At 34.2% G+C, this 8,401-nt stretch overlaps 1 long non-coding RNA gene across 1 annotated transcript in view; it reads left to right on the top strand.

Moving 5' to 3' along the window:
- The window catches only part of LOC108491745, a 374,575-nt gene extending 366,456 nt beyond the window's left edge, over nt 1-8,119 (top strand). Inside the window, exon 8 of the long non-coding RNA XR_001872896.2 lies at nt 5,229-8,119. This is a non-coding gene — a long non-coding RNA (uncharacterized LOC108491745). The remainder of the gene's footprint in view (nt 1-5,228) is intronic.
- The last annotated feature ends 282 nt before the right edge of the window (nt 8,120-8,401 follow it).

The following is an 8,401-nucleotide window of genomic DNA, read 5'->3' as shown; positions in this document are numbered from 1 at the left end:
TTTTATCATTCTCATCTTTCTATTCAAGCAGTCAGGACGCTCACTAAAAGGTAGAAAACTAATGCAGCTCTACGAGAGGTTGAATTTCTTGAGACCTAATCCTCCTATCTGATGGGAATTGAGGGTCTTTCCTCTCGAGAAAGAAAATTTTCTGTCAGCATTTGTCAATAAAAAAGTAAATCTGTCCTACAAGTTTATGTCATAAGTATTAATATTCTTTTTATGCCATCATTTCTAGCATTTCATTTTCCAAATGCATTTTTGAAAAACATGTAATATTATGGTCCATTACCAACCACTAATGGAGAATTTTATAACTAACTTGTACCAAAAAATGATTATTTGCTGTGTGAGGATAGATTTGCAAAACTAGATATGGTAGCATTTAAATGGCCACTTATTTTTAGTAGAAGACTGCCCTGACTGTGGCCTAAAACTTAGATTTCCATTTCATGGTATCATTATCTTCAAGCCCAGATGGATGTCTCTCACACTTAAAGAGCATAAGAGAAACCAATTTGATGAAAATAGGCTGTTTCTTATCATTAGGAAATTTAGAAATGGAAAAATAATGACTTGTATAATAAATGTATGATCAGAAGCCCGTTTCATTCTCCAAAGTAATTTCTGGTCTTTCAAGAAGCAGGAAAGCAACACATATTTCCAATAGATGCTTTTTGTTCAAGAATGTGGCTGTAATATCCAGTGGGTCAAACTGGGCAATGTGAGTTCATTGCTTTATGGTATGAACATTGTGAGGATTATTTGCATAACTCATCCCTTTCCTTCAATCCATGAAAAATTTCTTATAAGAAAATTTTATACTCCAAATTTCTAGAAATAGTTAGGGATCTTATAATATCATTGTTGTTTATATCTTTATTTTCATCTGGTATGTGAGATATGTGAACGCAATAAAACATTTTAAGCTTTCTCTTTTTCTATTGATGTCACTACAGTCTGCCTCAAACATTGCTGAGGGTAGCTGCGAGGTAAATGATTCAGTAACCAAATTCATATAGTACTTATCGTGTAAATATTGTTTGAAGAGATTTGTTTCTTAGTCTAGAATACATATTCTGAGAAGCAAAGTAACAAACTGTGACGAGCTTTTTTTATATTTTAACTTCTAGGATTTACTCATATTTGAATAAACCTTAAGTGCTTATTTTATAACTGATCCCCACTGAAAGCCCTTCCAAATTTTGTTTCCATGTTATTTAAAGTGTAAATGATAGTATAAAGAAAACAATTTTTAAATAAAATAGAGGTTAAGGGACTCACTTGAAGCCAGAGAGCTAGCTCATGGCTGTACAAAGAATCAAATCTAGAATCAAATCACACTTTTTCACTATAACTTTAAAGGACTCAGCATTTTAAGATGATTCATCTCAGAGCAGTCTGTGCTGTCTCTACTTGTTAGAATAAAATGCCGTTCACATTATAGTGGTATCTAAAATATACATGCATATAAATGTCAGTATGACATATAACATATGATTAACCACAGGTAGTATAACCTGACAAATATTCATTTAACTGCTAATTCTCTTAGTATAAATATTCCAAGAAGAGTATTCTTTTCACAGGAAGTCACATAATACCAGTAATTGATAAGAAGTGAAACTTCTACCTGGTAAAATACTTTCAAGTTCTTAAAATTTATTTAGTAATATGCATATTCAGAAGCCTTATTAAGTTTTTGTCCTCATCACACAGATGACATTCTGCTATTTTTTTGAAGAGAACATACATTATAACATATGAGTGATAAATATGATTCATAAAATTATATGGATTTTAGAATATAGGTGCAAATAGAAACCTTTATAAATGATGAAAGTTAAAACAAACTAACCTGGGCATTTGATGGACAAATAGGAAACAGAACATGTTAAGCCTTGCATGATTCTTGGAAAGGGCAGAGACTAGACAGCTTATGAAGCTCCCCTCAATACAAACTACATCAAGCTAAGGGCTTCCCTCTATGGTTTCACGTCCCACCTCCATTCTTGAAATATTTACCTGACATACATCAAGATTCTCCATTATGCTCCTTGGCTCTTGATTGAGCAGTTTTCACAGTATGATTTGTGTACACAGCTCTCTACCTGCCCTTCCTCCTACTAGGCACTCAAATCCATGAAGGCAGGAGCTGGGTGTCCAATTGTATAGCTGTGCTTCACACAGTAAGTAATCAACTTCTACTGAATGAAAAGTTCTCAACATTAATTGGACTGTATGGAATTCTTTATAGCTTATATAAACAGAAAATCTCTTTCAAGGCTCCTTATGATTTTTTTATGTCACCCAACTGGGCTACAAGCAGAAATTCCAGCAAACTAAAAGGTCATACCCCATGAATTGCACAGTGAGGTCCTCAAGCCCATTCATTCCTCACTCTTTCATTCAACAGGTTTATGCTGAGCATTTTCTTGTGTGAGACATTTTGGCAGAGCTGGGGATCCAGAGATAAATAGGTTAAGATCACCAGACACTCCACCTAGTCAGAGAGATAGACTATAAACAATAACTATAACACAATGTGTTAAGGACTTGACGGAACAATGCACTCTTTACTGTAGGATTTCTAAAGAGGAATAAATGACTATGCATACTTAATTGCTCCATTTAATTTTAATATACTTTTAATGCATGTTCCTGTCTGATTGTTTAGTATGTAACTACCTAATTCAGAAAAAGGTAGGGAAAGGCCTAAGCAAATTAATGAAAGTTTAAATATTGCAACTCTATTTCCGAACTAATTAGTGTTCATTATTGTTCACATTATACACTTAATTTGAATCTCAAACAGAAATTTATAGAAAGCCTAATCCAGGATAGCTTTAAATGGTTTGCTTAGAAAAATCATTATAATTTCCATTTATATAACCTTGGAATCCAAAGAGAATTCTCATAGGCACATTACAAGAATAGGTGATGAAAGCACTATGTAGGAGTGCAGTATGACATGAGAATGGCTTAGAGTGAGTCAGAAACTTACAAGACTGTTCTAGAGAGCACGTGGGTGCCTGAGCTGTGAGTAGAAGTTCATCTACTGTTTAAAAGGTGTCTTTTATAGAAAAACTAGTTGGCTGGATGAATAGATTTATTTCACGTGTCATAATTTTAAATTAATTTTTCTTTTTAAATATTTTATTTATTAGTTTTATTTTACATGTATGAGTATATTGCCTGCATGTATGTAAGTTCACCTGTGTTGTGCAGTGCTCACAGAGGTCAGAAGAGGGTGTTAGATATCCTGAAACTGGAGTTACAAATGGCTGTTAGCTGCCAAGGGGGCACTGGGAATCAAACCTGGGTTCTGTCCTCTGCAAAAGCAGCCAGTGCTTTTAATCACTGAGCCATCTCTCCAGCCCCAGTTTTTCAATTTTTTTTTAAAGGAAATAGCCATGGAAAATTGTGACATTTAGTAAGGGAAATTTGAAATATTTTTACTGAATGATTTTTAAAAATGTCAATAAATAGCAAATGTCTATTTGCATTTTTAAATAATTTTCAGCTATAAAAACTGAAAGCAGTGAAAAGCTAATGAAGAAGAAGTCACAGATGTACCAGGAAGGAAGGGACCTCTCCTCTTAGATTTAAATTTTTTCATTCTTTTTGTACTTTCCAGTTTATCTTTTGGGTATAGACATCACACACACACACACACACACACACACACACACACACACTCTTTATATTATGTTTTTAGTTTATAATAATTAGGAACTAGTAATTCGCCTTAAGTTTTCTTGTTTTACAGTAAGTACCTTCAAAATCATATATAATATTATTTTCAATTGTATTCACTCCTCTGCACATGGAACACCATAATTTATTCTTTCAAACTTCAGCACTATACCAGAAGGCACATGTCTCTGAACATTCCCGGTTCTTTGTACTTTCACAGCCTCTGGGAACCACTGCCCTACCCTGTTCTCTATGAGATCAGCTTTCTCAAATTCTCCATGACAGAAACCATGCAGTGTTTGTGTTTCTCTGCTTGACTTATTTCATTCAACATAATGTCCTTCAGGTACAGTCATCTTGCTGCAAATGACAGGACTGTATGCTTTTTTCATGGGATTCTTTCTTATTAATCTGTGGATCTTCAATGTTGAGAGACAGCTCTTTCATAGTCGCAAGGGTTGGGACAGGAGGAGTCTCTTTGGAGACCTTTATACTTATGTGTAAAAATCAAACAAAGCAACAGTTGAAAAGCTATAAACCAAACGTGGATAAAAGAAATTTCTGTTTTAAAAGCTTAATTCCAAAACCTGAAAGAAACCAGTAGCTAGTGATAAATACCTAAGGAGCCTATTGTCTGTTTAAAATCAGAGCTACCAAACCAGTTAAAATGGGTAGAAGCCAATAAGGGGGCAGTTCCGTTTCAAACATCTAAGGAATGCACATCCAGCACATTCCGGGCTCACCTCCCCCGCAGGCTCTGGGTCTGCTAAACCCAGGGGCTATCCACCTCAGGCCAACTGTGCAAGAGTTAGCAAGGGAAAAAAAGATACTTTTCTGGATTTCCCTCAGTGCTCTACACTAGTAACCCTTTCTCTTGTAATTGGGAGAAAGTTGCAGCCCATTTTGAAAAATACATAGATATCTAAAAGGTTCTGATGAAAAGAGTAATAGCACACTAGAAAAATCTGGGATTTGCTAGGTAATCTTTCTTTAATTCTTTGGACAAATTCCCTCTGATCATTTCCATTACCGCTTTTGTTTTCTCAGTATAAGAATGTAGCTGGAGCAGGAGGTGTTTTGTGTAGATGAATGTTGATAGGATCGGGAGAGAGAAAGCCTTGTCCTTTTCACAGATTATAAACCATCCATTTGCTTCCTACAAATCGAGCACATCAGAAGGTCCTTTTCATCCTTTATAACCTGTAGAAGTAAGTCAGCCAAGTGGGCAAACACACCATGTCTAAATTTGATTCCTTAGATATCTATGGATTCCCCTTCAAATGATGGGGCTCTTTTGAGAGTGAGGGAGCCTTTCTAGGCTCTTGGTGAACTTAACTCAGTGGGCTAAGGTGCCAGGGGCCGGGAGTAAGCAGATTTATTTAAGAAAGATGAGAAAAGAACTTACCAGAGTGGGAGAGATTCCAGGGGAGTAATACCCCTGTGATTCCCTGCCCAATGGTTTTTATGGGACTTATAGTAGGAACTGGATGGACACTGAGGTGTAATCTTTACTGGTTTTTTTCATTTTTTAGTGCATCAGAGGGAACCAGTAGGGAGTCCACATGCTCAAGCTCCCTAGGCTCAACCAGAGAGTTACTCATCCAGTCCGGGAGAAGTCACAGGTATTCTGTAACCAGTTCTTGATCCACCATGATCCTTCCTCCCAAAGAGGAGCTTTCTGCTGTCTCACGAGGTCCCTAGAATTCTACATATATGAACATGACTTTGGTGAACAGAAAATCAAGAATCCCAACACCATTGACAACTTCTGCTTTTCTTCCACCTGTAAATTGGCATTTTTTTAGGAATCTCACCAGAAAAGAACTCCTGGTTTTAACTCCTGGTTTTATAATTTGGATTATAATCAAATTATAATCTCATCTGAGGCTTCTCCAGAACTACCTTATAATCTCATTTATCAAAAAAGGAAGAAGGAAATAAAATGTTTCTCAGTAACCTTTGAGATGTAAATAAATATAAATATCTAATGCTAAGGCACATAAGTTCGAATCTCTCCTGGGAGCCCTTGCCCACACTTGGCTATGTTGTATCCCTGGATCATTTCTCACTCAATCCACATACTTAAAATCTATGTTAAAAGTTTCTTCCGATAAATGGGGACTTTTCTCTGCGAAGCCCACACTTAGGCTTTCCAGAGTACTTTAGACTCCTGAGCCTTTTCTTTCTAATAAACCTCAGCACTGCTCCAAACTATCTTGTTTTGAAACTTTTCTGTGTGGAAACCAAGAAACTGGTTTTATCTAACTTAGAGTCCCTGAAGGAATAAAGAATTTCCTCAGAGTGCTGAGGGCCACAGGGTAGACCAGCACTTCCTTCCCTCCATTGGACACTATATCAAACATTTTGATGTAAAATTTAACAGATTATAAAATTACAGTCAGTCTCATAAAATGGAAACTTCTGCTATAAGCAAACAGATAATCATGGTGAAATGTACTAATTATGAACATTTATGATTTTATTATAAATCATATTTTATAAGCCTTGTTCTTATATATTAATGCCTCTTGTGAAATTTTCATATTTAAACCTGACAATGGTCTAGGAAGAACCCAAGATAACATGTAGTTATCATTTTTATCAATATTAAGTGCAAGTCATCATCTTCTGTTTAATAATCCACCTTTTTTTTCAATATTACCCATTATAAAGTATAAACGATAAGTGCTTGTCACAGAACAATCCCTGAACATAATTTAGCCATGTTAGTTAAGCTAAAGTTTTGTGAATATATAAATAAACTATTATAAAAATAAAAGGATTTCTCACTACTTTTTACTTGTTTTATTCCAAGGTAAATTTTATGCTAATTGTAGCTGAGTCAGGCATTCCATTCAAGTTCATATGAGATACTGTTAGTAAGATAGGTTAGTTTTATGGTACTGACAGATAGAAAGAAACTTATCTCTAAGAGACTTATGTTTATTCAAGGCATTCTACTCCTAGTTAATGTATGTCTCTAGTATTACTTGAATGATGTTTTTCTAACACTAAAGGAATATATTCTGAGTTCTTTTATTTCTTTTTTGAATATAACTAAAATTCTTATCATTTCTAAATTTTATAATAAATTAACTGAAGTAGTCACCTAGAGAAGATATAATTAATTTTCCTGCAAGACCTCCAGTGAGAATGTAGCCTTTCTGTTGGTCAGTGGGAAAACGTAGGTTTACAAGAGGATCTATTTGCAAAGTCATAGAAAACATTTTGGTACTGAGATCAGTGTGGCATGTTAGCCTAAGCTCCCTTACTTGTCACCAGAGACAATACATTTCCTGCTTCTTATAATTTTCTATTTGACATTATGATAAATCCCTAGGGTGGGTGGGGTCATAGCTTTATTAACAATAATATAAATGGAAGTAATGAACTGAGAAATCAATAAAATGAGAAATATATAGTAATTCTAAATAGCAAAATTAAAACACAAACTACTGTTAAGTATTCAGAATTGAAAATCATTAAGTAGACATAAAATGACAAATAACAACAAAAACCTCAACCAAATTCTAGATCTATGTCCTCTGAAAAATGTACAAATATTTAGTACAATTTGGAGTTATATATAGGAGTTAGCTACAAAACTTCATTCTGTACTGTCAGACCATAATGTTTATGACCAAACATTTTGTAGCCCAAATTCATAAATATGTATATTTTTTAATTTCTGTCCTTCATGTAGAATTTTTCACCTAACTGATTATCAATCTTATTAAATCACAGCATTGGGTTTTATAAATGAACAATTTATATTTAAATGTTCTTATAGGGAATGTGGATGAACGAGTTAGTTGGGTTAGGTTACCTTTTTTAGACCTGAAGCTTTTTGGCCATGTAATTGGTAATTGGGCTTCTAATTCCTCAGAACTCTTTTCTTATTTGAAAAAAATAAAACAAAACAAAACAAAAACAACAACAATAACAACATAAAGCTGGCAAATTCTTTTTCTCAAGGGAAGCTTTTGGAAATAAACCAAATCACTTAAACTTGAAACACATCATACTCAGTCTCCTCCCATAATAGCTGAATGCCTTTGTAAGATTAACATTAACTTTTAAGGTATTATTTTATAAAGTATTATAAAGCAGTCCATTAAAAGTTTATAAACCTAGCAAATTTTATTCCAAATGCCTTAAAGCAAATTTAGTTTAGTGTGCCCTATATTATTTGGTTTGTTGTAATTAATAAAATACCTCCATATTGTTCAGAAATTCTACCTCTTTATTGCTTAAGAGATTTAGGCAGAGACTACTTAATCAAACCTTAGCTTACAGGTTGCTCTCACTTTGTCACTAGTGAGCATCAATGATACCAAGACCAAAGTGCTTCCTGAAAATGAGTCATCACATTTTCAACATGGTACATTCAAGTTTTTCCTTTGAGACAAAAAAAAAAAAAAAATCTCTAGAGCTTCACAATCTGCATAATATATTTGCAAATTTCAGTCTATCAGATTTCTTTCTCTTGGATACTTGATCCACACATATGTATGTATTCCAACCTTTCAAGTCAATTCATTATATACAAATCAGTATATGTATAATCACATACATACATACATGCACACACCTACACATACATACATATACACATGCATGCATATATACATATATTATCTTTTTCCACTTTTGTAAAAAGATGTTGGGTCTGTTGGATAATATGTTGTCAGCACACAGAGTTCTA

Source organism: Nannospalax galili, unplaced genomic scaffold, assembly GCF_000622305.1.
Source record: "Nannospalax galili isolate Female #2095 unplaced genomic scaffold, S.galili_v1.0 scaffold266, whole genome shotgun sequence".
Lineage (NCBI taxonomy): Eukaryota > Metazoa > Chordata > Mammalia > Rodentia > Spalacidae > Nannospalax > Nannospalax galili.
Note: the sequence above shows the minus strand (reverse complement) of the source record. Positions and strands in the feature narration are given on the sequence as shown.